The following is a 17,684-nucleotide window of genomic DNA, read 5'->3' as shown; positions in this document are numbered from 1 at the left end:
GGGTTATTTGATTAACCCTTTATCGCAAACCTCGGGTTTTTATTGACCCGGGACCCATAGCCTACCGTCCCCTTCACTAATTTTTACATTAAACATCAACCTTCTTAGTATTCCAAAATATATTAATTATAAACAATAAGGAAAACATATAAAAGAATGTCTGTTTTCTAATACATTTTTTGTAAAAAGTGTACAGAGTCGCTAATGACCCGAGGTGTGTAAAAGTGTAAGTATATTTTATATTGATTTTAAAAACATTGATTATGATATTGAATATCGCGCATATGAGCCAGATGCTGAATGTACTGGGAAATGAGCTCTGATGAGGACAGTGATGATAGTAAAACTCAAATGAAAAGTTTCCAAGTTCCAAAAGGTAATTAGATATATGCTTTCTTTTTTTTATTTTGTAATTGTTATTAATTAATTGTTATTAAAATCAGGAGAGTTTTATACAATCGCTAAAGACCCGAATATGTAAATAATGATGGGTGAAACATTCATGCATTTAAGGGTTAATGTCATTTTTTGTCCTTAATGTACTATTGTTTTATCATTTGAAACCTGAGAAACTTTGACCACCCTTCCACAAACAGGTTAAATCAAATTTGACAAATCTATCTCACAACAAAAATCAATAGCTGCCATGATGGTTAAACCAGGAATTTATACAGCAGAGGATGAGAAAAATAAAACCAGGCAGGACATGTACAATAATTATTTCACCCGCAATCTTTGTACGCTTTGACAAACTACACTGAACCTGGTAACCTCTGCTGACCAATCGAGCAAACACTGTACACCTTCACCTCTGGAAGTCACAACGATACGGTTGAGCAGCAGCGAGTAACTGATCTGACGTCAGTGCCCCTTTATGTCGACCTTGTGTAGACGCTCACACTATGAGATGTCAGCACTGTTCTGGGGTCAGTGGGGGATGGGCGCTGACGTTAATGCAGCTGAGCTTCGTCATCCAATACGCCACTGCTTTTGTTGGACGCCATCAGTCTTCATAAACTATCCACCGTTCTTCTCTGGCTGAAGCCTTCAGTAGATGACTTGGATAATAAAGAGGAACATATATTGATCATCTAAAGATATATTGAATGGAGGCTTTAAATAAATGGTTTTCAGCAACAGCAGAGTCTTTAAAATTCCTTGAAGTCCATTTCAGTGTATTTAGTGCAGCTAATGTCACCTACAGGCATGATTTCTTTCAACAAACCATGCGCAAATCCTGCTCACAGCTGATTTCAACTCACTCACATATTCACCAGCCAAATAAAAGTTCAGTGTTAAGAAATATCAAGGATTCGACTGCAACAAATAGTTGGATGTGCAACAAATCTGGTTTCAACATCCTGACTAACAAGTGGCTAAATGGGACAACAGAGGATGTTTGTGACAATAAACGTCATCAGATCAGCCGAACAGGTAAATTAATCTACCCAGTACTTCGCTTTTACAGCCTTGTTGTGCTTATAGTTTACTCTTGCAAACTATTCAAACGCAAACTTTAAGGGAAATAGTTTTTTTTTCAATAAAGACTAAAAGAGTTGTCGAAAGCTTAGTGATGATGACATTAAAGTCTAGACTTTATAGCGTACGTTTAGCTTTTTACTTCAGCCGGTTGTATTTAGGCTTCAAAATATGAAAGTTGTCTTCATTCGTGAAGATTATCTGTGTAAGAATCATTAAGTTGTGTTGGTCACCTAGCTTATTTCCAAAAGGTAATGGGAAAATCCTATTGGGATTTTGTCGAGGGGACCAGGGTGTTGCAACTTCCGGTCTGGCCTACAAAAATACGTTATCACTGCAGAGCTCTTGTTTCAGAGTTGTGTATGACCAATGAGATCCTTAGAATCAGCTACATGAATTATCACATGACCTACCAGTGTCAGTTGCATCGCATCAATGCTATTCACAAGTCCTCTCTGTAAAATGTCAATCGTATGCACACTTCAGAATCTCGCCGGAAGACTTAGGTCATCTAGGTACTTTTTGTTTAATCTTTTATGAGTACTGTGAATTCGGACATACTTCTTTTGTCGCATACTGTTTTGTCACATATTAGGGAAGTATGCTATATTCGGATACAGCCACAGCCTACGGTATATAATGCTCTCTCGCTTATACATTACAACATATGCACAGGTTTTTATCAGTTCACAGGGAAACTAATATTAGTTCAAAAGTCTACTGGAAATAGATAGACCATTTGAGTACCTTACTCATTTCAACACACTATTCTTTGGAACAGATTTGTGTATTCGCTATTGTGATTATAAAGGAGTCCAGAGACAAGAGAGTCATTTCATTCAAATCAACATATTGGTCAACCAGTATTATTCACAGAGCAAGTTTTATCTGCATTGACATCTCTTCTCTTCTCTTCTCTGAGGGCGGGACAACCTGTCACTCACATGACATTGACCAATAGCGAACCACAACCATCAAGTCAATTCCAGATGGTCAAAATCAAGTCCCACCCTACATTTGCTCTTGTTCGAGAAGCCGTTTCACTCATATATACTTCACCATAGGGAACAAAAGACTATCACAAGTTTAAGGTTTGTTAAGGTTTGTTCCGTAAAAAAACAACAACAAAAACAAGATATGAAGCTAAATGGACGTGAAACTTCTTGACACTCAACTTTTTTTCTTTCTTTTTTTTTACCTAGAAAATCTATTTAAAAAGTTGGAATGCAAAAACTCACTGTTTGTAAACAGACCATTAGTGGCCAGTTCTTGGCCAGAATAAGCTGCAAACGGGAGCAGACTAAATGCAGAAAGTCAAAAGTCTGGCTACACGAGACTAACTATAGGTTACACTAAATTTTGGTGGTCCACTTTAGACATTCTACTAACTAACTTGCAACTACCAGTCATTAGAATATTAGACTGTCTGCTTAAAAGTATGGGTAGGCAATTCCAGAGAGGCTAGAAATAGTGAGCTAGCTTTGAAAGCATAAGATCCCACCCTCCCTTCAGAGCGTCTCCAAAGCCACGCCTCCTTCAAAAAACACGAACACACATCCAGAGCAGAGCGTCACGATAAACTGTGTTAAATTAACTCATGTCTCAAAGCACATAACATTACAACAATAATGGATGCAAACAACTTACAGAGCTCTGACCTGTACCACCTGACTGCTGCAGGTTCATTTCGCCTTGACAGTGTTGCCATTGAAACGCATACATTCAAATCTGAGGACAAAAACTGTTCCAAGTAGAACATCACAGGTTGCCATCTCTTAATTACGATAGTTATGGCGTTAACACAGCATTAGCTTGTTGGTTTGGTTTAGGAGGAACTGTAAAATGTGGCTGATGTTTGTTTGCGGTGCTCGGTGACTGGTCAAGTCAAGTCACCTTTATTTATATAGTGCTTTTTACAATACATATTGTATCAAAGCAGCTTCACAGTGATAACATGAAAATAATACAACAAAGTTGTTTCTAGAAGAAAATTGCGTCATCGTCCACCTTAAAGGAGAACTCCGGTCAATTTTAACATTGAGCTCAATTTTTAGTAAATTTGGAGTGCTGTCAATACAGAGAACAACGACAAAAATCGGTGTTGCCTACACCGTGTTATCCTATTTTTTTAATTTGCACCCTATTGACTTGAATGGGGCAAATTTTAAACCTGCTTTTATTTCTCTTATCATCCTTGATGTGTCATTACAAGTGCCCAGCCATGTTGAGTGATTCCTTCAGAGTGAACACGGTGAATCTGACTGCATTATGTTAATTGAACAAGCGCACAGACCTGTATTTAGTTCTTGTTTTCGGTCGAAGTCCACCGTAGTTGATTGTCGAGTTCACGCGCGTGATCATAGGTAACTAAACCTATGCGTGTGAACTCGACAATTTGGACTTCGACCGAAAACAGGATGTAAATTTGCGCTGGCTGAAATAACATCATTTTTATTCATATCTTTCACATCTACTGCAGTCAGATTCACCGTGTTCACTCTGAAGGAATCACTCAACATGGCTGGGCACTTGTATGACACATCAAGGATGATAAGAGATCAAAAATATTGTTGAATATTGAATGTCTCCAACTAAGCAGGCCAAAAGCCAAGGGAACAGTGGCAAGGATCCAAAACTCCATCAGGTGACAGAATGGAGAAAAAAATGTCACTGGGAGAAACCAGGCTCAGTCGGAGGGCCAGTTCTCCTCTGACCAACGAACGAACAGTGTATGATTATGATTCGGGCAGCATTACAGGTCAGAAGTCAGATTGGATCAGAACATTCAGAGTATTTATCCATTTCCATCTGGTTGTAAGTCGGAGTCATCACGCCGGTATGGAGACGAGTTATTGAGGATCAGTCGTGTCGATGAGGCCTTCACATGGCTTATGAGGCTGGCACTTCAGGATGCGTTGGGATGGGTCCAGGCGCAGATACACCATACGGGAGAGACTAGCTGACACTTCAGGACTGCGTTGTTGTCGTGGTGCTGGTCCTTCATCAGATCTGGATAAGGCCTGGATCCGGCAGACTGCAGTAAACCTCGGGATACACAGAGAGACTAATATTAGCGTAGACGCCATCCTTCTTATGATGTACCAAGTACATCAGGATTTATGTTCCCGGTTCCAGCTGATCTAAACTATGCAGCCTGACATTGAGTTATATAAGTCTATAATGTGTTATGTGTATGCTTGGCCAAAGAGATGCGTTTTTAGTCTAGATTTGAACTGACAGAGTGTATCTGCTTCCCGGACAATGTTAGGAAGATTTTTCCAAAGTTTAGGTGCTAAAGAGGAGTATCGAAATAAAGTGTGACCCAACATAATTTAATAAATTTGAGTGTAAAATTCCAAGATAATAATGAATTATTCGTTACATTTATATAGCGCTTGTCTGGGTACTCAAAGCGCTTTACATGGAAGGGGGAATCTCCTCAACCACCACCAATGTGCAGCATCCACCTAGATGATGCGACGGAAGCCATATTGCGCTAGAACGCCCACCACACACCAGCTTACTGGTGGAGAGGAGACAGTAATGAAGCCGATCAGTATATGGGGATGATTAGGAGGCCATGATGGACAGAGGCCAAGGGGTAAATTTGGCCAGGATGCCGGGGTTACACCCCTACTTTTTTGCTTTTTCGAAGGACATCTTGGGACCAGACCAGATTTTTGACTTTTAGATTTATATTTTAATGAATCTTCTCTCAGTCTTCTTCTGTCCTATCTGAGAGTATCATAGCCTGATCTGATGACGCGAGGACACATGGGGGAAAGTTATGCTGAAACAGTGGCTGTATGTTGATGCCAACCATCTGCTCCAACGATGGATTCATGCCCAGACAAACACAGGACACCAGGAACCCTCGGCACTGATTTTACTGCAGATCATATCTTGGTGTTTTTGCTCAGTGGATGGCTGTAGGCACAACTAGGCTTTCATGATTAATAAATGACAAACAGTCTGCAGTGAACTGATTTGCCATAGACTCTTTTTGGAATTACAGAACGATGCATATTCTGAGCTGACACAGTAGATATGCAGTATATATCTTTATACTGAGGCCACAACACAGACAATTGGATTTTTATGCTAATTAAACATAAAAACATAAATAAAAACATAAAAACATAAATAAAAACATTCACAAGATATATATGTGTGCTAAAGCAGAGCATTGTTGTTGTTGTTATTTTTGCTTTAATATGTTTATGATGGCAGTGCTTTAAAGGGAACGAATTTAGAGATGGTTTTAGTGCTGTACTTTAGCATGTATTCTCAGCATGATAAAACCCTCTCAAAAAAGTCATCCTTTGGCATCCTCTTTTAAAACTATAGCTCACCATAGCCATGAAAGCAAAGCTTGTGTAAGAACTTCAATTCAACAACACATTTCTATCATACTTTATACAGTTATCTTTTTATTACAATAAACATAATCTGAAGGCTGTAACACTTTTGCATTATATAGTATATAAATTATTTAGTAAATTATATTTTGCATAATTTGTTTTTTTAGTTCAGTACATTTGCTTGATATTTGCACTTACAACTTCTATAACTTTTTTTACACTTTCAATTTGAAGTGTTTTTATTTTTGAAGTGTTTTCTGCAATAATCTGCTGAGTTTCTTCTTTAAAAAGATACCAACCTTAGGTATGCATTTCAAAGCATTAATTAAAGTATTAAGTTCAGATCAGGTTAAAAAACTGTTTAACGTGCTTAAAACTTGAGGTTTAAAACTTAAAGGGATAGTTCACTTTAAAATTAAAATTCTGTCATCATTTACTCACCCATAAGTTGTTTCAAACCTGTATTAATTTATTTCTTCTGCTGAACACAAATAAAGATATTTTGAAGAATGTCAGTAACCAAACAGTAGTCTGTACCCATTGACTTCCATAGTAGGAAAAAAAAATACTATGGAAGTCAATGGGTACAGACTACTGTTTGGTTACTGACATTCTTCAAAATATCTTTCTTTGTGTTCAGCAGAAGAAATAAATTAATACAGGTTTGAAACAACTTGAGGGTGAGTAAATGATGACAGAATTTTAATTTTAAAGTGAACTATCCCTTTAAAACTTAAAACTTGTTACCATTTTGCGAATGTACCGTTTGTGAATATAAAAGATTTCAAAGTTTCAAAGATCAAAGTGCAGGATTAATGCGGTTATCGTCTCTCCCAAAAGAAACAACGGTTCTATACTGCCTGAAACAAGTCATCAGTAATTCCAGTCATACTTCCTGCGTCGAATCTATGTAGTTTTTAAACAAATTTGCATAATGCCTGCATATCATCTTCAATGGCTGCCTGCGAACAACATCTACATTGACCTTCCCTCAAACACAGTAGATGCTGAGGCCTGGAAGAGTTTGGTTCGTGTTACGACATGTCGAGAAGACACTGTTTTCTGTGTAGTAAAAGTTAATCCACATTGCATGCTCTTTCAAAGGATGACGACTCGCGCATGAATTGATATCTGACCAATCAGAGCAGAGTAGACCAATCACAAAAGACTGGGCTATCTGACCAATCAGAGCATAGTAGACCAATCACAACAGACTGGGCCATCTGACCAATCAGAACAGAGTAGACCAATCACAACAGACTAAGCCATCTGACCAAATAGAGCAGAGTAGACCAATCACAACAGACTAAGCCATCTGACCAATCAGAGCAAAATAGACCAATCACAACAGACTAAGTCATCTGACCAATCAGAGTAGAGTAGACCAATCACAACAGACTAACCCATCTGACCAAAGTAGACCAATCACAACAGACTAAGCCATCTGACCAATCAGAGCAGAGTAGACCAATCACAACAGACTGGGTCATCTGACCAATCAGAACAGAGTAGACCAATCACAACAGACTAAGCCATCTGACCAATCAGAGTAGAGTAGACCAATCACAACAGACTAAGCCATCTGACCAAATAGAGCAGAGTAGACCAAACACAACAGACTAACCCATCTGACCAATCAGAGCAAAGTAGACAAATCACAACAGACTAGCCCATCTGACCAATCAGAGAAAAGTAGACCAATCACAACAGACTAAGCCATCTGACCAATCAGAGCAAAGTAGACCAATCACAGACTAAGTCATCTGACCAATCAGAAAAGACTAGACCAATCACAACAGACTAACCCATCTGACCAATCAGAACAGAGTAGACCAATCACAACAGACTAAGCCATCTGACCAATCTGGGCTGTGTTTCCCAAAAGGATTGTTAGCCTAAGTTGACCGTAGAGCGATTGCCACAAACTACGAACTTAGGCTTACAATGCTTTTGGGAAACGCAGCCCTGACCAGTATTGTATGTCAATATGTCACTTTTAATCATTCATAACTGTTAGAAAGCTAACACATTTTCATAATAGTAAAATTGAGAATATGATGTAGCCCTGGAAATCACAAAAACAAAACCTAACCAATCAATGACCCATGGCAACAGAAGAGAAAAACCACTGCAAAATCAGAGGTTAGGGGCAACATCGCCCTCAAGACCTCCTTCAGATAATAACACTCAACCTAATGATAAAATCTGACAAGAATTACTTCGGGAAGTAAATTAATGCTTTAATTATACAATTAATGTTTTATGAAATGTACAGATCACAAGCTAATAGTAAAATAAACACCAAGCATTTTAGCTAATTAGCTGTGCTAAGGATGGCAATCTACAATTTTGATTGCGCAAGACAAAACCTCAAATGATTGTGCCCCAAAAATTACTGACAGAAAGTTACTTTTTACAACTTTCTGAGTAAAATAACAGCTTATGTGATGCCTTGACATAAATTAACTTTTCCATTTACATTAAATTGGTTCAATCATTTAAATTAGAATAAGACAGTGCTTCTATTAAATATCAATAAAATCCATCTTTGTACAGAAGCTGCATCTGAAGTGGCATTTAGATTTTAAAATATAAAAATGTGAAATGATGGAAAAGATAAATGTAAATAAAAAAAGTCACTGATGTTTGAGTAGTTGGATCATCAATTTAACCAATTCATTAAATGCAAAATTCATTCAGGAACGAAGCAAGTGGGTCATTGAATTATTCACTCAGCCAATGAGTTCAAAAATGCAGATTCATTCATGAACCACATACCACTGAGCTGCTCGAAAATGTGTAACGCTTCTGCTGTGGATCTGTTTGTAACTGATTATTAGCTATATTTATTTTCATTTACTATTTAACAACTATATCTATTAAATTAGAGCTAAATCCAAAAATATGCCTCTTTTGTGAATTGTTTAATATACAGATGTGAAGACTTTTTGCCCCTCCTGTCACATTCAACTGAAAGAATCTTCGAGGTTCAGCCATGCTTTTGATGAAATCAACACTGCTGACCTCGCGGTGAAGTCTCTACCTCTCGATATCCGTGCAGCGTCCTGACCATGAACCCATATGCGCGCGTGCACACTTACCTCTCCCTTCATAAATCATCAGCCGAGGGATTAAGGATGTGATCTTCAAAGAAGCTTAGAACTGCCTGTTATTTACCTAAACTGTCCTCTGCCTGGCTCTAGTCCCATACATAAATGCACTCATTGTTTTTACCCACAAAGAAAACTGATTTCAAAACCAGACCAAGCTGTCACAAAGGATAAACAAAAAGTTTTTGATATGACTGCCTGTAAACCCTAACGCTCAAAATTATTAATTGGTTTGAGTAGGACAAACTTAAATTAAACTAATTAGTTCAGGCAAATTAACTTGTATGAGTACTTAGGACTTTCCTTTTCTTTCAAGTTCACAGAACTGATATGTTTTAAGTAAACTGAACTGTTTCATTGTTTTGAGTTTTATGAAATTATTTTAGACGATTACTTTAATTTAGACGAACTTAAGTTTAACTGAAATGGCTGGGATGTCTATTTCCTGTCTATTTCATGCTTTGCCGATTGCACTCGAAAGGGAGAGTAAATGCTAAAATTAAGTGTAATGTAATGGGGTTTTTTTGTGCAAGATTAATGTTAAGTGGGAGATTTAGTGATTAATGTTGTGTTATGCTAATTTGGAAGAATTTCTGTTAATGTTGGTTTTAGGATAGTTACCATCATGGTGACAAGTGGTGCATGTAGCTTGATTTGAGAGCAAACAATACCTTTCTATTGTTGCACGACTCATACAGTAAGTGCTTCTGTACTATTGATAATACCTGTATGTTAGCCAATTAGAATGTTAGCAGATTAGCTTGTTAAAGTTTAATCTAATAAAAGTGTTCACATTGAGATTACATGAAAGTTTTAAGTTAATTGTATGAATTAGTTTACTCAAACATTTCAAGTTAAGCACAATTAAAATGAATTAGTAAAAAATAAAAATCTGCTAGTTCTGTTTACTTAAACTTAGAATCTCGTAACTTAAAAAAATATGAGGCAATTGATTGCCTTTAATGTTTTGAGTTCTGCTAACTTATTCGGGTTTACAGTGAGGAGAAAAATAGAGTAATGATATATATACAGATACACCAACGATAACATCAAAACAGGTGCGCGACTCCACCAGGGTATTCCTCAGTCCAAAGAGAGAGAGAGAGAGAGACAGTGACAGGTAAGAGAGACGGTAACACAGACAGTGATCTCTCAGAGGACGGAGGCTTGGCAGCACTTGAATTTTGAAGGTTAGCAGAGGTTTGGCTGGGATGGAAGGTGGAGAGAACCATATGGCCCAACTGTGAGAGATTTCGCAGAGTCACTGGCGAAAGGCCTGTGAGAAATCAACTGATAGCGCAAAACCCTACCTGCTCTGTCAGCTGTTCCACACTCTAAAAGTGCCAAACTCTAGTCTGTTCCATGACTCTAAAAGTGTCCTAAATAGCACTTCACTATCAGATCAGTGACATTGGGGTCATTGCCACTCCATAATTAATTAAAAAACATATTAAAGTTGAGATGTTTCTATCATTTGGTTGTTGATTGGATGGAGGCAGATCTGAATACGAGCTTGCAGTTGATTGTAAGAAAAAGGTGGGGTTTAAATGGGCTAAATTATTGTAGAATCTGGTGTACTTCAACCGAGAGAAGTCTGTCGTTTCACCGGAGAATGTCTGGTCTGGATCATAAAAAAATATTTTAAAAAACACATTGGTCAAGCTTAGGCGAGTATAACCTAACAATCCGGACCAAATATTTCACATTAATTAATTAATTTGTTACATTTATATAGCGCTTTTTATGAGACCTCAAAGTGGTTAACATAGAAGGGGGGGAATCTCCTCAACCACCACCAATGTGCAGCATCCACCTAGATGATGCGACGGCAGCCATATTGCGCCAAAACGCCCACCACACACCAGCTTACTGGTGGAGAGGAGACAGTAATGAAGCCAATCAGTATATGGGGATGATTAGGAGGCCATGATGGACAGAGGCCACTGGGCATATTTTGGCTAGGATGGCGGGGTAACACCCCTACTCTTTTTCAAAGGACATCCTGGGATTTATAATGACTGAGAGTCAGGACCTCGGTTTACAGTAACATCTCATCTGAAGGACGGCGCTCTTTGGCAGTTTAGTGTCCCCAGGAGTGTTAGGACATACACAGACCACAGGGTGAGCGCCCCCTGCTGGCCTCACTAACACCTCTACCAGGAGCAACCTGGATTTCCCAGGAGTCTCCCATCCAGGTACTAACCAGGCTAAATAAATTTACACAACCGGATGGACATGTTATGTTTAAAACAATTTTAAAAATAGAATAAGGAAATAGAATTTTTAAGAATAAGGAAAAGAGAGAAAGGATTATGATGACTGATACTTACTTTGTTCTTTAAGGTTCTTTCCCTCCAAGGAAATTATGTCACTTCTAGCAAGTCTTGTGATTTAGATCATTTGCTTAAGATTTTAAAGGGCAAGTATCTCCAATGTAAAAGGGTGTACTGGAGTTTGATGGACATAAACTAATTTAATGGTTGTGCACATAAAAAAAATGTTTCACAATAAATTGCTTTTTGTGTCAAAGAGTAATAATTCTTAAAATTGCTCATTTTGAAATGTATGTGTAACCTTTATTTCAAAGCGAAGTAGAGAAAACATGACTGGGGACATGGGAACTAGCCTGTCAAGTGTTTCAAAAAGTTGTATAGGGACATAAATCGATTATATTTATAAATTAATAATTCATGATATTTGTGAAAACGTTTTTAACTTTTAATAAATTTTATTTTGAAAACAATGTTTGTGGAAAGGAAAATGTTACTTGTTACTTGATGGTTACACCACATTACAGTTTCGATTTTTAAAAAAAAGGTGGTTAGGGGGTGTATCAGATTTCTATATAATAGGCTGAGTACATTCATTAGATTGTGTGTGCTGCCCATCCCAACCTGTTAGATCTATGAGGGCTAAAGTTGTGTAGGTACAAACTGGATATTATAATATGAGCATGACTTGTCTGATAAAAAAAGTCTGATAAAGTATCATCTCTTCTCTCTGCACATCTGTCCTGAATGAGACTTGGTGGGTTGGACATCCCCTCAGAGAGGTTGAGAATTCATATAATCCGTTGATGTGGGACCTGATGGGTTTCTGACAGAGAGAGAGAGAGAGAGAGAGAGAGAGAGAGAGAGAGAGAGAGAGAGAGAGAGAGAGAGAGAGAGAGAGAGAGAGAGAGAGAGAGAGAGAGAGAGAGAGAGAGGAGAGAGAGAGAGAGAGAGAGAGAGAGAGAGAGAGAGAGAGAGAGAGAGAGAGAGAGAGAGAGAGAGAGAGAGAGAGAGAGAGAGAGAGAGAGAGAGAGAGAGAGAGAGAGAGAGAGAGAGAGAGGGGAAAATAAACAAACACTCTCCTGTCCCACTTCTTCCGTTAACTAACATCTGGCCTAAATCTCTCTCAATATATCTCCCTCTCTCCTACTCTGTTTTCTTATGAGCAACAAATTGAATTTTATTATTCCCCCATCCCCAACACAGCATTTGTCTGGAACAGAGAGAACTCTGGGTAAGAATGATGTTGTTTGTGTGCTGGGTGTATGATCTCTCCACCTACTAATCGCTTTTTCTAGGTCTTCATTTTCACCAGTGACAAATACAATTTTCATCAGCATGTGGCATTATGGGCTGTTTTTTTTAAACATATTTAAATGATTGTTTTGAAGCTAAGATGACAATGGACAACACTATTTTTGGTAACACTTTACAATAAGGTTAGAAAAAAATTCTCAATATTAAAAAAAAGCAAAGTTCACATCACAGCTATAACGATAATGGCACAGAGAAACGATATTGTTGGAATCACTTTCAGAACGGTTTTATCCTGCTGATGAATAATAAAAACATTGACAGCCAATCAGAATCCATCCTGCTGAAACAAGCTCGAGCATTTAAAGTGACAGACAAGCACGTGCTTAGAATAGATTGAATGATATCATCCGCTGGTGGATGCTAATATAGTTATCTCTATACAGTAGTTATCGTTCTAGGTGTGAAGGGGCCTTTATGAATAACTTGAGGTATGTAATCAGATTACAATTTTCATGTAATGAGTAAAGTAATGCATTACTTTTAATCGAATCATCAGAATCTTTCGACTGAGGAGTGGCTAGCATGACACAACTGACTGCATAGCACACAAGCACTTAGACTGGCAACACCCGTGCTTGAAGACCAGGAATGTCCAGATTGTAAAATCTGAAGAAAGTGGATGGCAAGGACCAGCTGGCCACCGCACAGATATCTGCAATCGAGATTCCGCTGGACCGCACTCAAGAGGCCATACCTGTAGTGGAGTGGGCCCTAACCCTAGGGGACAGGTCAAGTCTACTGACTTGTAAGTCAGTGCTATTGAATCCACAATCCATCTGGAAATCCTTTGCTTCGAAACTAGCAGCCCTTTGGTGCGGCCTCCGAAGCTGACAAACAGCTGCTCTGATTGCCGGAACTGGCTAGAGCGCTCATTATTCACTGTAAAGGCCCTGATGTGCCTGCTCGTTCTTTGGAAGATTCTCAAGAGCTGACAGCGCTTCCAACTGCGTTCTGAACGGGGTCAAAAGCACTTTAGGCACGTAACCTTTTCTCCGCCTGAGGACCACTTTAAAGTTGTTAGGACCGAACTCAAGACAGGAAGGTTCCAAAGCCTGAAGATCTCCAAATCTCCAACTCTAAACCAGTCTTAAGCAAGAAGGACTGAAGGTCAGTTGACTCAACCGGCTCAAAGGGAGGGCCCATGAAGTGCCCTAAGGACTTTTGAGGGGTCCCAAAATGAGGCCGAGCACAGGCGGGGAGGGGTTCAGCCTCCTAGCCCTCTGAGGAACTTAACGGTTAGGTTGTGTGTTTTTTTTTCGATCGATTGGCCGGCCACCATGGCGTGAACTGCCACGATTTCCACCACGTATACTTTGACAGTGGAGGGGACGCGTTCACTGTTCAGCATCTCCTGCAAAAATGTGAGAACTGACACAGTATCACATTTAGCGGGGTCTATTTTTTTCAAGTTAAGCACCAGCTTGAGAAAATAGAACATTTCTTGGCATAGAGGCGCCTTGTGGAAGGGGCCCTTGCCTCTGAGATTCTTCTCATGACTTCTTGGGGAAGGCCTGACGGTTCCCATCAAGGTGCCAAACATGCAGGTTCCACAACTCTGGTTGAGTCTGCCAGATCATCCCTCCTTCCTGGTAGAGAAGGTCTCTCTTTAGCGGCATGGGTCATGGAGCTGCCGACACCAGCTGGACTAATTCTGGGAACCAGGTCTGGTTCTGCCTGTGCCTGATGAAGACCTCATGGTCGAAACGTTGTGCTATTATTAAATTTATGTTACATTGTTGTCCCAAAGTCCCCTGAGCCCAATCTGGGTGTTTGGGATGTGCACACCAGTTTTGTATTTTTGATTTTGCCAGTGTGGTGCCATCAGAAAAACTGCACATGATTGTTCCCGAATCCGACTGATAACCTGCGAAAGCAGGGCTACAGGAATGAAGGCATAAAGGCACAGACGAGGCAATTTCAGGGCCAGCGTGTCCATTCCCAGTGAGAAGTATATTTGGCAGTGACAGTTATCTTCCATCGCGAAGAGATCAACATCTGCCTGACCGAAGGAATGCCATATCACGTTGAGCGCCTGGGGGTGGAGTCTCCATTCCCATGGGGGAGGTCCGCCGTGTGACATCATATCTTCTCCTATGGGCGCAGAGGAACCTCCGCATAGAGAGGTTGGTTCACGTGCCGGGCTCCTCAAATGAAAGAAAAGACGGTTCACCAGTGTATATAGATTGCAGTGCATAGGGCGAGAACTGGCCTCATTGGTGGTTTATAAAGGCAACCACTGTCCTGTTGTCCGAGCGGACCAGGACATGATGACCCCTGATTTCTGGCTGGAACTCCTTGAAGGCCAGGATCACCTTCATCTCCAGGCAGCAACTTGATGTGCCAACTTGATATAAGGGTCACCCATGAGCCGAAGGCTATTCTGCCGTCACACAGGGCAACCCAGCCCGTCTTGGAGGCGTCTGTCACGACCACTTTACTCCAGGAATCTGAGCCCAGCATTACCCTGACCGCTGCCACCTCGCTACTCAGCCTAGCGGCTCTGTTTCTTCTTTTACCTGTAGGCTCAAGAGGGGAAGGGGATAAGGGAGTGTCAGGTGCGAAGACAGTGATCTGGGCGCACAGTTCAGGGGTGACGCAACATTCAGCTTCTCACAGTGCGGGCAGCTGGAGTCCAGAAGTGCCGCCTCGGTGTGGGCGCAGCCCAGGCAAGAGGCGCACTCGGAATGCTCATCTAGAGCAGGCAGGTGAGCCCTGCATGAGCTGCATCCACAGCGCGACATTTGCAACAACGTTGCTGAAAATTTACTCTGAAATTTGTTCTTTAATTTAGTCGCCAGATGGCAGCAGGGGAGAATCTAAATCAGCTTACTTGCAGAGCGCTCTTTCAATCAGCTTGCTTGCAGAGCGCCTTGCAGTCAGCTTGCTTGCAGAGTGTCGCTGAGTCAGTTTGCTTGTAGAAATTCTGTTCCTCTGCGAGGCTCGTTCGATGGCGAGAATAGAGGCTTCAGTCTTCTTCTTCTGCAGCAAGATGATCTTCGCGCCGAAGGAGTCAGATTCTGGCGATTCGGCATTTCTGCATGGCTTATATAGGCAGCCAACCCTGGCACTTTCGGCAGGCTGAAATATCATTTGTCTGCATGAACCGATGTGAAAAAAAAATTTGTGTTTTCCCCATAAACGTTAGTGAACTAACGCAATGTGAGTGAACCATAGCGACAATGAGCACTCGCCATGATTTTAAAAACTTTCCATTTTCCATCCAGACAAATTAATTGCTAATCAAATGGAGATGTTTCTTTATGTTTCATCAATCCATGTCGCGAGATGTTTCAAAAAGTGGTGGGGACAATATCGACTCTACGTAATGCAATTTGTTCCTTTTTCAGGGAGTACTGTAATTTTGCAATTCATAACTTTTAAAAGTAACTTTCCCCAACACTGTTTATTAATCTTATTCATTCATTTCAACATTTACTAGGCCTAATATAATTTTAAGATCGCAAGTTGTTAACATTAAAGGTTGTGTCAGAGATTTCAGGCCCAAACATAAATGATCACATTCATCTAATCTTTCCTAAGGATCCGCTAGCTGTCCGTCCCATAAGCAGGCCATCAAAAATCTGCGTCTCTGTAGGCAGCCTAGGCTCTGAGATCTGCACACAAAAACAATTGGTTTCACCAACCACTCAAAACCAAAATAAATAGTGTTCCAACCAATCACCGACAGGGGGTGGGTGTTGTGAGGTTTTGCGCTTGTGCGCGGCTGCACGCGAAGTCTGAGCTGAAGAAGAAGCCGTGTCTTGGAATAAACACGATGGTATTCCCTCGCCCTAATCCTCCTCCTCTTAGGGATTGACTCAGCCATGTTCAATTTCTCTTGTTCTTTGATAGACGATGGCTTCTTCTTCAGCTCCGACTTCGCGTGCAGCCGTGCACGAGCGCAAAACCTCACAACACCCCATCCCCTGTCGGTGATTGGTTGGAACACTATTTATTTTGGTTTTGAGTGGTTGGTGAAACCAATTGTTTTTGTGTTTATAGACGCGTTTTTTTGACTGCCTGCCTGGGCAGCTAGCGGATCATTAGGAAAGATTAGATGAATGTGACAATTTATGTTTGGGCCTGAAATTGCTGACACAACTAACATGAACATTTTTAACATTAACAAAGGTCATACAAGTTTGGAACACACTTTGGAACATGAGGTTGAGTAAATGATGTCCGAATTTACGCTTTTTTTGGTGAACTATTGGTTTAAGAAAAATCAAGTCCATTGTATTACATGCTCTCTGCATGTACCCAATTACAAAACAGTATGCACCTTTCCAAGGTATTTCTAAGGTCAATTACCATTCAAAATTCATTAAAGGCCATTTGGATGTCATTTGAAGATCCGGTACATTATTAAAACTCAAGAGGGACGATCCTGTGCCAGTCGATACACGATTGATGTTCAATTCCCGTTTCACCGTCAGAAAGTCACGACCTGCACCTCTGGCTTTCACAGCTCTTCGTGCTTCTGGAAATATATCTTCCGGGTCAATATCACACCCCCAATGCACATCGAGAATGCTAAATCATATCGATTGATCACCATAATGCTTTTCAGAGGGGTAGATTATGGTATAATCTATAGCACATCAGATTATGAAATAAGAGAGAATTAAATCGTGCAGTGTCATGCACAGTCCTACAAGTCATCAATCCTGGAGTCAAACGGCGAGTCTTGACCTTCATTTGGTCACACCATAAGCACATAATCCTGCAGGATGCTGCATGCAGTAGATGCTGATCCAGCAATGCAGCGCATCAACCGTGCAGGTCACCGGCTGCACACTGTGCCTGTTCATCACGCTCTTCACGCGCCAACACTTTGCCAAAATGTAAATGGCAAGACACTTGCATCAGTAAACATCAATATATGTATGTGTACATCTGTATTAACTATGAAAAAGTCTAAAAGACCACAGGTGAATTAGGAATAATTATACATTCGCAAAAAAAAACAAAAAACAATGGTGTTTGGATTTGCAACTGCTTAAGAGTCTATGATTGGATGCAATTATGTTTCTAACATGTTATATGTTTGGCAACAGTTCTTCTCATCCTAATTGATGGAGTGTGTAGTTTTTCATTTCTTAAACAACCATGTAGAAAGACACATCATGGCCATATTCCAGGATGAT

This window comes from Phoxinus phoxinus (assembly GCF_949152265.1).
Source record: "Phoxinus phoxinus genome assembly, chromosome: 16".
Lineage (NCBI taxonomy): Eukaryota > Metazoa > Chordata > Actinopteri > Cypriniformes > Leuciscidae > Phoxinus > Phoxinus phoxinus.
This window is presented reverse-complemented; position numbering follows the sequence as displayed.